Source organism: Siphateles boraxobius, unplaced genomic scaffold, assembly GCF_051911475.1.
Source record: "Siphateles boraxobius isolate OS27281-9 unplaced genomic scaffold, OSU_SipBor_1 7, whole genome shotgun sequence".
NCBI classification, from domain to species: Eukaryota; Metazoa; Chordata; class Actinopteri; order Cypriniformes; family Leuciscidae; genus Siphateles; species Siphateles boraxobius.
In genome coordinates this window covers 5692849-5707102 of record NW_027509197.1, presented here as the reverse complement: position 1 = coordinate 5707102, position 14254 = coordinate 5692849, and the positions used below count along the sequence as shown (strand labels likewise).

At 39.1% G+C, this 14254-nt stretch overlaps 1 pseudogene; it reads right to left on the bottom strand.

Moving 5' to 3' along the window:
- Positions 1–2438: 2438 nt before the first annotated feature.
- On the bottom strand, positions 2439–11726 carry LOC143723386 (uncharacterized; annotated as a pseudogene).
- Positions 11727–14254: the final 2528 nt, after the last annotated feature.

Sequence of the window (14254 nt, the reverse complement as noted above, 5' to 3'; positions counted from 1 at the left end):
TTTGTACTACTGTGTAAAAACACAGAATACAGTATAATTACAGTACACAGTAGCAGTGCTACTGGGAGAACTTTTACTAAGCAGAATAAAATATCTCTCACTGATCTTGATTTTGAATTTGCAAAACTCTTCTGAGTGTACAGTTACATGCTTTTCATTCAGAGTTTTTTACTGTAACCTTTTTGGGTTTTGCATAGAGTTCACAGAATGCAAGTTCTTAATATACACACATTCGATAGGCCTAATATGCAATATACAGTACATAAATTATGTGAAGTTCATGAAATGAGTCATGTGGATTTGTAATTTAGTAACACTTGACACTGATAATATGAAAAAGTGCACTATTACTATATTACTAAAAGTGCAGTGCACTATTACTTGCAGTGCTGTATACAATTTATTCACCTGTAGGCACATGTTGTACACCCTCAAACTCATAATTGTCAAATTGATTTGTAGCCAAGTACTTCTCACATTTGGTATTTTTGCAGAACTGAGATACGACTGCTTAGGTAAGGAAGAGAATGTCTTTATGGTATTTCAACTTTTCTTTTCTAGTGCTTTTTATCTACTGCAAGGTCTCTTTACAGAAGTGTAGTGAAAATAAACATTTCTTACAGTTTTTCTGAATTGCTAAAACACTAAACCCCATTCTCTCAACCAAATTCTCAATTGCCTAAACCAATTTGTCAAATAAATCACTCTTTCTGTAAAATATTAAACAAGTTCAGGTAGTTAAAACACTGTTGGCAAATCTCATTAACTCTTTTTGCTAAACTCTAAAACACATTCTCACTCATTAAAACGCATCTAACACTTATGTTTCAAAACACTAAACACAGGCAGACAAAAGTTAAACAACTTCAACATAGTTCTCATCGTTTACATCGTTTACACACAACGACTCAAAATTGTTCACACTTATTCTAATGATGTGACCAAACCACCTGTACTGTAATACAAGTCAGTTTAGAGTTCAGTACTGGCTCAAAATGTTGCACTGAATGTTGATACCAACAATGGATGGAAACAATTCAATTCAAGAGGGAGAGGAGGAAGAGTATGAGGAAGAGGAGGTGGACGAGGAGGAAAACGAGAAGGAGCAAAGTGTGGAGAATGTTGTCAAGGCTGGATCTGCCTTTAAGGTTTTTCCCTTGGCCTGCAGAGATGACTCACGATGTGGACAAATTCATGAAGACATGATCCTAAAGCAGAATAAAATCTCTCACTGATCTTGATTTTGCAAAACTCTTCCGAGTGTACAGTTACGTGCTTTTCATTTAGAGTTTTTTACTGTAACCTTTTTGCCTTTGCAGTTGGGTCACTGTATTTTCACAGTATGCAAGTTCTGAATATACACACATTCGATAGGCCTACTATACAATATACAGTACAATACTATTACTTGTAGTGCAGTTTACAATTTATTCACCTTACTTACTAATATATTTGTAGCCTACGTAATTGCAAAATGAGTTTACTTTGTTACACTATACTTTTTGTCTGTAACTGCTTGCTTTGGATTCTGTGTTCTCCATTTTTATGTAGAATAATCTAGTCAAGTCAAGTCACCTTCATTTATAAAGCGCGATATAAGAGACAGTGTTTATAATACATGTGTGTATGATCTGAAAGCATTGTTTGATTTTGAGCACAGATAAAATGTTTTTGAGGCAATTGTTTGATTTTGCTGTAAGAAATTTACTGTAAAATTTACAATAACTTACTGGCAACTTTGGTTTCCAGTAAGACTGTAAAAATTTACAAGAGTTCTGTAAATCATTAACTGCAACTGTACTGTTAAATTTACAGCCTTACTGGCATCCAAAATTGCCAGTAAGACTGTAAAAGTTTACCCGATTACTGTAAAACATTAACTACAATTGTACCGTAAAAACACAGCACAGTGCTGTATATATATATGTATATCCTGTAAAATTGTCTTTACAGCTGTAACTCTAAAATTAGTCGAAATAATTTACAAGTTTATGAATGCAAGAGAAATTACAAGAGCAACTATGAACTTACATGTACTGCTATACATTTTACAGTAGAGGATTTGCTGTGGAATTCAATTCATTTTCACAGCAGTGAAAAATCTCAACTGTTAGTGTAAACATACGTTTGCTGTAAGTTTCAGCCTTTTTGTCAAATAAAACACAATAACAGGTTTTCATAAATATAAAAAAAATTATTGTGCAATAAGGGCTGTTTAACATAAGCACCAGATTCCAAAATATATTTTTATCAGGAAATTTTCATTTTGAGGTGAACTAATCTGTTAAATATCAACTATACAGAGGACATAGCCCTAAAGTGTGACTGAACTTCAGTCATCAACAAAAGAAATGGTCTGAACTGTGCCTACCTTTAATTTGCCAAATCCATAAAAATGGCAAGAATACTTGAACCTCAATCATGAACTTCAGGTCAGAGTCTCTTGTATAAATTCCATTGGAATACTTATGTTTAAATGGCAAGCCATTCAAAGTCCATTAGCTTTCGTAACAGTGTGCATACATGTGTGTTCATTCCATGCATTTTCTTGTCTCGCTTTCCAGCAGCAACTTTTGATGCAGTTTCCGGGTTAATGCCCACAAGTCCTCTGTGAAAAAAAACACACAACATCCAATTATCAAAAAAAAAACAGTATACACTTAAACAATAAAATACAAAATTTGTCAGACAACTCATAAATTACATTTCAATTAATGAAGAGTTAGGGTCATATTTAATTTTATCAGAGATTTAAATATAAAAATATTTAGCCTTCCATGTTTACAATAAACAAAATGTACAGATTATATCTGTAACGCTGGTAATGTGGTGCGGTAGAAGCACGGGAAGGAGGCTGGATCCAAACGCAGTGTACAGGCTTTATTTAGACAAACTACAAACTTAGACAAAGACTCAGACTGGAATACAGGACTCAGAATCAGAAGCGACCAACGTTGACATCAAACACTCACAAAGACAGGGCAGGAACACAGGGCTTTAATAATCAAGGACAAACGAGCTAACAAGGGGGCGTCGGGAATAACGAGAAACACCTCGGAGAAGTAAAAGACAGGTCAGGGAATCACTGAACATGAAAAGACAAGACACCATACCCCACATCATGACATAACCCCCCCCCTTAAGGGCGGCTCCTGACGCCCAACAAAACAAAAACAAAAACCAATAAAGTTCAGGAGGGTGGTGAAGCACAGGCGGTCTTGGGGGAGGGATGGAGGGCCAGGCCCATGCAGGGGAACGGACCCTGGGCATAGACAAGGCGGGCCTGGGCCGTGGAGCGTGGGCGGACCTGACTGAACAGACGGCCAGGGCGGAGCAAGACGAGGCGGAGGCCAGGGCGGAGCAAGACGAAGCAGAGGCCAGGGCGGAGCAAAACGAAGCAGAGGCCAGGGCGGAGCAAGACGAAGCGGAGGCCAGGGCGGAGCAGGCCAGGGCGGAGCAGGACGGGGCAAAGGCCAGGGCGGAGCAGGACGAGACGAAGGCCAGGGCGGAGCAGGATGAGGCGAAGGCCAGGGCGGAGCAGGATGAGGCGAAGGCCAGGGTGGTGAAGCCCCTGCAGACGACCATGGCGGCGCAGCCTTCATGGTCTCCTCACCGGACCCTTGGCCCCCCCCAAAATAATACTTGAGGAAATCCACGGGTTTAAGAAAGACCTCCTGGAGCTTAAAGGGCGCAGGCAGGGCGAGGCGCAGCGGCGGGGCCGGCAGGGCGAGGCGCACAGGCGGGGCCGGCAGGGCGAGGCGAGAAGTCTGGGTATGCTCACTGGAGGCTGAGTAGCCGAGCGAGTCCTCCTTCTCCTTCTGCGACGGCGCTTCACTGGGCTTGACTCAGTAGACTCACTTGACTCAGTAGACTCACTTGACGATGCACTTGACTCACTGGACAATGCACTTGACTCACTGGACAATGCACTTGACGATGCACTTGATGTACTGAACGATGCACTCGACTCACTGGATTCACTTGACTCGGCAAATGACTCACTGGATTCGGCAGGGGTCACATGAGGCGCAGGCTAGGCGGGGCAGACGGGAAGTGCGGGCTCGTCTGGGCTCACGTGAAGCTCAGGTTCGTCAAGGCAGATGTTAAACTCAGGTCCGTCATGGCTGACGCAAATGCATGCTCGTCGGGGCTCACGTGAAATGCATGCTTGTCGGGGCTCACGTGAAATGCATGCTCGTCGGGGCTCACGTGAAATGCATGCTCGTTGGGGCTCACGTGAAATGCATGCTCGTCGGGGCTAACGTGAAGCTCGGGTTCTTCGAGGCTGACGTGAAGCACCGGCTGGTCGAGGCTGACGAGGAGCTCGGGTTCGTCAGGGCTGCAGTGAAGAGTGAGTTCGTCGGCGCTGCAGTGAAGAGCGGGCTCGGCAGGGCTGGACCGGACCAGCGGCGAAGACGACGACGAGGGCTTCGCGGGTAATGTGAACTCGGGAGGTGTCGAGTAGAACAAGCCTGTAATTGAGAAGAGGTCTTCCAAGGAACAAGCCTGAGCGATATACCGGTCAAGAGTCCAGTTGGTAAGGTCCCGCGGCATCCATCGGGCGATCTCATAATCCAGCCCGTTCCAAAACAGGCCCATGAGCTGGATATCATCTAGCGCTCCCAGATGGCATATGGACAGAAAATCCTTCGCGTATCTTTGGCCGGACTGGCCCTCTTGCAATAACGTCGACAGGTATTCTCCCAGAGCCCGGTTGCTGACAACTGCTGGATCCATTTCATGGTGAGTTGTTCTGTAACGCTGGTAATGTGGTGCGGTAGAAGGACGGGAAGGAGGCTGGATCCAAACGCAGTGTACAGGCTTTATTTAGACAAACTACAAACTTAGACGAAGACTCAGACTGGAATACAGGACTCAGAATCAGAAGCGACCAACGTTGACATCAAACATTCAACAACTCACAAAGACATGGCAGGAACACAGGGCTTAAATAATCAAGGACAAACGAGCTAACAAGGGGGCGTCGGGAATAACGAGAAACACCTGGGAGAAGTAAAAGACAGGTCAGGGAATCACTGAACATGAAAAGACAAGACACCAAACCCCACATCATGACAATATCATTGTTATACGGATTATGTGCAAAATTTATAGATTTAGCATTTTAAAAAGTGCATTTCTAAAAATTTGCCTATAGAACATGTAAATCATTGTGCACTGGAATCTACTGCATTGTCTACAGGGAGCCTGCCGTGATTATGGAGCTGTTAAATGATCTCAAGATATTTAAGATAAGGTAGAGTTGTATTGTATTGGAGTGCAACCACATTTTGTAAAATGCAATAAAATCAAGAATCTTTGATTTCAATTCTCTTTCAACTTTATTTAACTGGAAAAAAAAGAAGTACAATATTTTTCATAATTTTTTTCAGTATTCCAATATTTTCACTGACCAACTTAATTGTATTTAATAAATAAACAAGCTTAGATTTTGATGGCTGCAACACGCTCCAAAAAAGTTGGGACATTCAAATTATTATTCTATTATTATTATTTTTATTTATCTTTCATGGATTTATTTTTTCTGTTATTTTAGTTATTATAATTTCTTTTATTTTTATTGTTTATATGGTTTTGCATTGATTGTAGTATTTTAATTATTTGTATATTTGTAATAGATTATTTGCTGTAGTTGTATATTTGTAATGTTTTTTGCTATACTTAACTGATACTCTCTTGACATTCTACTCTTGCTAACTGAATCCAGAATGCTAATTGATTATTCTTAACTAGTCTAAAACGAAAAAAGAGTGAATGTTTGCTGGAATGGAAGTCCAATCCTAAATTGAAAACCTAAAAAAAGTCAAGAAAATCTGAGCAAGATTTTATGCTCTGAAATACTTCTGAATAAATTTCAGCGTGCAAGCAGCGGATAAGCAAGATTTAACCCTCTGAGGTCTAAGGGATTTTTGAGGTCCTTGAGGTGTTCTGACATGCTCTGACATGCTTTTTTCAGTTATTTATAAACATGTTAATGGCAAAGGTGTAAATTCACTCTATATAGCACAAACGGGGCTACCGTAATATTTGAGCAACATGTATGTACATGTTTGTATTTTTTAGAGAATAATGTTTATGCGTGGTTATTGAAAAAACTAAAACTTAAAGCTTCTGAAATTAGGCAACAAAACACATACTAAATATGTGTCCACAAGACTTGACTAATGAGTGTTGTTGCCTAGAATTTTTGCTTCAAAATGATCTGAAAATCATCCTGCCTAATCATTTACACAAAAAAGTACATTGATTTAAATTTTATAAGACACCTTTTGTTTGGAAAGGCAATATGCGTAGAGGCGTGTTCACACCTGAGAAGACAAAGGCCGGATAATGTGCCACATAATGAGCTGCATATTAGGTAGCCTTTCACACAGGCTTGTCACAGGATCCCAAAGAATGCAAGGACAAAAGAAATTATCTATATATACATAATTTACAATTAGAAATTGTAACCAATTACAAATAGGTTACAATCACAACAACAATTACAATTTTAACAATATTTCAAGTGTATTTCTTTGTAAAAAGTATACATTTTATCATACTTATTAAAAAAGGTAAGGATTCATTAGTTTGAATGTTAGAACAAACCAGTGCTTGAAGTGGGAAAAGAAAGGTGCCGGTTTGCATTGGCAAATCATGACATTTGAGATTTCTACAGTGAAAAACAAAACTTATAACAAAACTTATTGTTATTTATTAACAACACAAATGTTGTTAACAAAACAAGTCATGCGTGTGTGTATGTGCGTGCGTGCGAAAACGGAACTCCTCCAAGCCTGCAAGTCCAAAAAAACATTTAGATTACTACATTTTATTTAATTAAATACATTTATGGTGAGATTATTATATTTTCATGTCAATCTGTGTTTTGACCACGATCCATGAGCTGTCACTCTAATTCACCGCGTGCAGCACAGAAAAAATAGACTCGGAACGATCTCTGCACTGCTGTATAGGCCTACGCACAGCACCAGGAGTGCATTGACGGACCGCATGCGCGTGGTGTGTGAAAGCTCGAACCTGTTAACATGGGTGCGGAAAAAATACGCACTGCATACGCACTGCAAACGAAGTATATCAACGGGCGTGACACTGGCGCCTTTTCTGTCAGTGGTCGAGTACCGGCTACATGCAGTGGTGTAGTCTACGTGATACGCAGGTATACGCCGTATACCAACTAGAAAATGTCAAGGATTTCCGTATGCCCACTAGGAAATGTCAAAGATCAACATCGTTTTGTGAAAGAACTTTCATTCATAAATTCACCCCGCCGTGACGTCTGTGTTTGCGCAGCGACACGGATCGAATCGTGGAATCCAGCAACAAATGTAAATTAGCCTACTGTAAAGCGGAACGTCACGCAATTTGGCCATTTTTGAATGAATAAATCAAAAGTAATGATACAATGAATCAAATCTCAATATGTACTAAGTGACCATGAATATTAAAGCTCAAAAAGACCGCTATTGAAATAAACTCTGAATGTTCTGCGTGTTTCTGTGAATGAGCGCTCAATGTGTGCTCTACTAGGCTACACACTGATGCGCGCGTGACAATCGTGGTGTTTTCAGCGTCTATGAGGAGGACATGCACACATTTGAACTTCATTGCAGAGCTTTTATGAGAGTCACTTCACAAGAATTTTTCCATTTCATTTGATAAAACTATCGTCATTCATTCGTATCATATACACACTCACAAACTTTAAAGTCTTCATTACAACCTGTCAAAATCAAAGTTTCGTATAACTTGAAGAAAATATAACAGAAATATATTACTATTGCACAGTAGAGTATTCTTCAAGTAGGCCTAATAATAATAATAATAGTTTATTAAAACACACAGAAGCTCAAATGTCTTTAATTTACAACCCACCAAAATACAAGTTTGTAGAGATAAATAAAGTAGGCTAACTCAAAACTTTATAATCCATCCAAAACTAATCACAAAATCTTTTCTAAACATTCATATTTAGTCTGTAACATAGTATGTATGATATGTGAATTTGCAGTTTGTTGCTTATACAGACATTTTATTTCAACATATTTCAGTCTATTTTTACTCATCTTAGTAGGCTATAGCAATATAGTTTGGATGTGTTCATGTAAACATAACGTTTACTAATGTAGGTGCGAGAGTGAATGAACAGCACAGACACGCTCTGTATAACTGTAGTAAACAAAGCGCGCGCGTCTGTGCTGTTCATTCATCATTTAGCCTACACACAGACAGCAATTCATATTTAAACAGTTTTTTTTTGCGGTTTACAGTCAGACACTATTCAATATCGCGATTAGAACAAAGCACTTAAGAATAAATGACTTACTACATCAGCAGGATCCGTTGCTCCTCGAAATGAAACTACCAGCACTTTTGATACATTTTCTAGGGTTATTACTATTAGATAGTATTATTCCTCACAGTGAAAGGATACGCTGTGTACACAGCTGTAGTAAGATACTTACTAAACACGATGTGTTTTATAATCCAGCTGGTGGGCGTTGGCATGTTTGCATGGCTTGCCTTAGATCATTTGCGTTTGAATACCGCGCTCTCCGTGGGCGTGGCACATTAACGCGTAATGAGGTATAATGAGCTGGAAAGAAAAATACTGACATCTCTCTCTTTTCATACAGATTACATTAACTGAGAATATTTGTTTTTTTCTATAAATTAATTCCTTTAAAAGAAGAGAATTCATGCTTCATTATGGAAAAACACTCGTGCCTGTATGACAAGTAACCCCTAAGTTACAGTTAATTTTCGGACGCGTTTCAGAATGGACTTCACTCAGAGAGTAAAAGCAAAACACGCATCATGTTTATTTTTCTTTATTTGGCGAAAAGCACAACACTTTGTTTTTATTGTGAGTATCCACAAAAAAATAGACACTTATCAGGATCTAATGATGTACAACACTTAATATGTAAGATAAAAATAACAAAGTATTTTGAGTTTCTTTTGCACTGATAATAAAAAAAGCAAAACTATCGCGCCCGCGCGATAGCTGACTCCAGGGGGTTGTAATAGGTCGTAAACAATGCTGCCAGGCCCTCAACAAATGCCTCTGAATATGGGCCCAGGACAAATTCCCTTTCGACTGACAACATCCAGTTGCTTGGGGTCATGGATTCACCTATATATAAAAAAAAAAGAAATACGGCAGGGCATAGATTAATAAGTATTGTAAAAGTATGGTTCATGGTAGCTCATGTTAAAGGGATAGTCTGAAAAGAATGAAATAAAGTGAAGATTACCATGATTTGCAGCATATAAAATTACTCCACATGGCTCGGGCCTTCTGAAGTGAAGCGATGCATTTGTGTGAGAAAAATATCCATATTTAAAACCATATAAATTAAAATATCTAGCTTTCAACATATTTATGGCGAAAGAGTGAACTCTGACCTGACGCAACGAAGAACACGGAAGAGCAGAGGATAGAGCATAAAGAAAAAAAAAAAAACAGACACGAATTAGAAGTCTAAAACAAGATTTTTTTAAAGAGAAATTTGAGGATTTCGATATAAGACAAGACCTTGAGTTTGTTACAGAGTTCTATTTGTTTGAACCACGAGAGGCGTTAAAACTTACACTACTCCTACGTCATACATCATGTCAGGAGTTACTTTCTTTTGGCATAAATCGACTTTAACAATGTTTATTTTTCTTACACAAACGCATTGCTTCGGAGGGCCTTTATTTACCCCCTGGAGTTACTTTTTACTGGATTACTTTTATGATGGATGATGCCCTTTTTAGGGCTTCAAAATCTTATCCTCCATTCACAGCCATTATAAAGCTTGGAAGAGCCAGGACATTCTTTAAATAACTGACTGTATTTGTCTGAAAGAAGTAGTTTATATTCACCTAGGATGGCTTGTGGGTGAGTAAATCATGATGTAATTTTTTATTTTTAGATAATAAAGACACTATACTATGGATTAATAATTAAGATTAATGTTACTAATAAGGATTTTTGTTACTAAGGAGAGATAATGGTTCAGAGACAACAACAACAAAAAACAGGGCACAGAGAGAGCTAACTATGGAAGGAATATAGGAGTGAGAATAGAATTGTGAAATAGAATATAGGAACAGAGGTGGCAAAATTGCATTTTTAAAATGGCCATTAAAGTGATAAGAAAAAAAACAGTACAGAACAAAGAGGTATCCATGTACAAGAGCTAGAAAGCAAGGAATAGTGTGTATGATGGAGACACAGACACAAAGTAAAGCAAAAAACCTTGGATGATCAGTGCGGGTGAATCCGGTAATCCCTCTCTTTCCATGTCGGCTGCAGTTGCTGCTGCCTAAGAAAAACAAAAATTAATTTTGCATTACAATTAAACCTTTAAGACATTAAAAATCTACATGTTATACTTACATAAGTTTCAATTAGAATGGATTCTGTTCTCTCTTTAAAATGGGCCATTAAGAGTCGCAAGATGCACAGGACCAGAGAATTTACCTCTTGATACTTTGACAGAACAGCACACACCTCATTGTTTGTTGGCTTTTCTTGAAAAAATCTTAGAATCCTCTTTCCTTTCCCTTCAATGCTCTCCATGATTTTTTGTAGAAGTGAGATGTCAGTAAGCAATTGGAAATGTAAAAAGATCCCCTTCAGACAAAACAGGTAAGGCCATGAGTTCTTTAGTCCAGACAGTGGTGGAGGTGGAATGGTGTTTATATCACGGCGCTGACGGTAATATGTGACCTCCATCAACTTGTGAAGTTCTCCTCTATCGCCTCCAAGCATTCTTCAGTAGAATGAAGCAGTACCATTTGCTCGCGCTTCTCTTCTAGAGTGTCATCATTTTCTCCTGCAGGAAACTCCTCTGGCTGCCAACTGACACAACCATATTGACCACCAGCCAGCCTTCTTGAGCTCTGGCTTATCGTTCTACAAGATGATCGTAGTCGTTCTTTTCTCCGACGAGCTAATGTGTTGTTTCTGTTTACATGTTCAACACGGGTTTTAACTTGCAAGAGCAAAGAGGCATACACACTACCTATTTTTGTTCCATCAGACAGAACATCAGCAAAGCATTCCGGGTACTGCTTAACAATATTCTGCACTATAATCTGACACTGTGTCTTTTATGTGTTTACATGTTTTTGACACATGTTTTTGCATGTTATCCACTAACATTCTAACTAGCTTCCTTCGGTCAGCTGGTGATGGTCTTTTTTTATTTGCAATGGCAAGTTTAATTGCAGAAGGCATGACTTCCCAAGGCACCTTAAATGATTCAGCCCAGGCGCAAGATGCTGAAAAGCAAGCAGTAGAACGAGATTGTGTAGAACTTGAACTCTCTGATCCTGGGCTTGATATATCAGAAAGAACTTGACGCGATGAGTGTTGGGGAGTCGAGCAGCTGGATTGTTCTAACACAAATAACCAATTAAATGAAATTTGAACATGAAAAATTTTACAATATTTATCAAATGGACATAAGTAACTAGTATGAATTTTAAATAAAATTATAAATGCCTTCGTTTTTTCATGCATTCAGTAGTTTGCGGCATTGTATAGGCCTGAGGAATTCCATGAGGTGGTCTTCTTTAACATACTGGAGGTCATCTTTTGTCTCAACACCAATAGCAGAAAGCCCATGGATAAACTTTTGAAGCGTTTCATCAGAGAGACCAGGTAACGAAGAGGAGATGGCAAGTTTTATTTCCTCTAAATAAGACATACCTTAAAAAGATGGAAAAGAGTGGTGTAACACAATCACAGACAAGCCACATGTGTTATACCCCTGGAAGAGGGTAATAATCTAATAGATCATCTTGAAGTACAAAGACATTTCTTGGGTCCTCATCTGTTATGCAGTATACACCCAAATCCACCAACTGCACAGCATGTCGTTTCTCAGACACAAAGTAAACCACTGAATTCTGGTGAACAAGAATTAGTTTAATTCTGCCAACCTCCAAACCATCATCATTACTGGCCAAAAGAACAACCATGCCTTTCCTGTACTTTGTTCCTTTCAAAGTGATTCAGTAGCTACTAATGTATTGCCTGGCTGAAAATCAAAATGATCAACTGACTCCCTGATTGCTTCGTTAAAATCATAAGAATAAAATTCAGAGCCCTAACTTGCACAGAAAGACTTAAATAGGCTTGGAGAAGCTGGTGCCTTTCTGCAAGTGTTGCGCATACATTTTTGAAGTTGTGCAATTTTCTAGCACATTGTTTGAAATAGGTATGTTTGCTCTCAAACCGCATAGTCCATAAGCGAATGAGTGGTCCAAATTGTTTTATAAGCTCTGGGTAATGACACAAGTAGTGATGTTTAGGCTTGAGAGGCTTAGAAGGGAAAGTAACACACCTAGAATTAATGTACTCATCAATGAGCACTTTCAGATAAGCAACCTGATCTGCCAGTATTGCTGGTGCACAAATTAGGTCTACAACTTGTCTCAGGAGTAGAATGAGCTGCGACACTTCTGATTCTGGATCCTTAATTCGGTGTCCAACAATAACTGGTAAAACTCTAAGAAAACACCAGTTCTGAACAGTCTGACCACAAAGCTTCTCATTCCCTGAGTTAACCTCAGCTGGTTTATTGGCAGCATAATTTCCTGTGTACTTAAACTGTTTAATATAGCGATTAAGCTCTGTGAAAGTAAAGCATTTCTCTTGATTTACCAAGTAATCAATGAACAACTTAAGATCAGATGCCACAACACCCTCAAAGAGGTCATGTGCGAGGCAGGGGGGCAAGCCAGGCTTCCAAACATGAACATAATTCAGCTGATTAAAAGGAGAGTTAAATTTGACTCCATCAACTACATTATCGCCAATGGTAGCAAGTTCTTGAATGTTTCTCTCAAAAGACTCGCACAGTTCGCCTCATAGCAGGTTCTAAAGGTGTGGCATGGAATGAGTCTCTCTCAATGGTGCAATACCTGCAGAAATGTATGCTTCGGCTGAAGTTCTCAACAAAACCACCAATCATGTGGGATCCCAGGTTGTCACCTACGATGGAGCACAAAGAAGCTTTCAAAGTTTTGCCATCATTCACAACAACACCATTCTCCTCAAAATCTTTGAGATCTTCAATTAGTGATCTAAAAACATGAGCTGGTCCAAAGTGCTTAAAATCTTGCTCAATACACAAAAGAACAAGTTGCATGTGGTCTATGTTTGACCTGTTGTGAGGTAAAATATCAGACAAGGTAAGATAAACTGCCAGTAATTTGTGTTTCTTTCTAGCTGAGCCTAAAGGATTTACCACCTCAAATGAATCCTGGTAAATGATCAAACCCAGAGATGATGGATCAGTTTGAAAGAGAGAATTTTCAGAAAAATTCTTACCATCCTTTACATCCCGAAACAGATCAGTTTCAGCTGTTTGTGAGTGCATCAGTTCATATTGATCCCTGACAGACTGGCACTGAAACAGAGCGCTGATGGTCTGCTTAACTGGGACATATTGAGCAAAGCACTCTTTCCCATTTCTTTCACTGACTCCTAACAAAATAGGGACTGGCTCAACATAGTGGAAATCTTTATTTGAAAGTAGCCTTTCTCCTCTGTGCTGTACTTAGAACTCAACTATTACAAGCTGTCAGCAAATCCTACCTAGACAACTGATCAATCACATCATCAATCCTTTCCTCTGGTAATTCAAGCAAAGCAAGCTTTTCTCTCAGTTTGCTAAGGAAATATGACTGCCCAATGTCATGGATGTTTTGAAATTCTTCAAAAATGCCTTGAATGGTAGACTCAGGTAATAGCAATTTAGCTTGCAGTTTAAGATAAAAGAGGGTTACATTTCTTAGAAAAAGAGATTCATCCACAACTTCAGGAAAATTTTGCTCTACAACCTCTGAGCTCTCGCTCTCAGACACGACATCTGAAACTGGAGTTTCCATGGTCATAGCAGGCTCTAACAGATGGTTTACAGAGCACATTTTATGTGTCCGTGATACATGTGATGCAAATGTAGATCTCACCTTAAATGTCCTGCTGCAACCAAATGGGCACCGGTTCTCAAGACCTGACTGAATATGGCTCTTTAAATGAGACAAAAGCTGTTTTAGGGTCCCACATTGAACATCACAAAAGTCTACATGGCATTTAAATGTTTTATCATCACACATCTGTGCCTGATGCTCTTTAGCAGACCGGTGATGTTCACTGTGATTTCTGTATATGTGGGACTTTAGTGAAAATATGTGGGCAATCAGGTACACCACATCTAAATCCTGATTT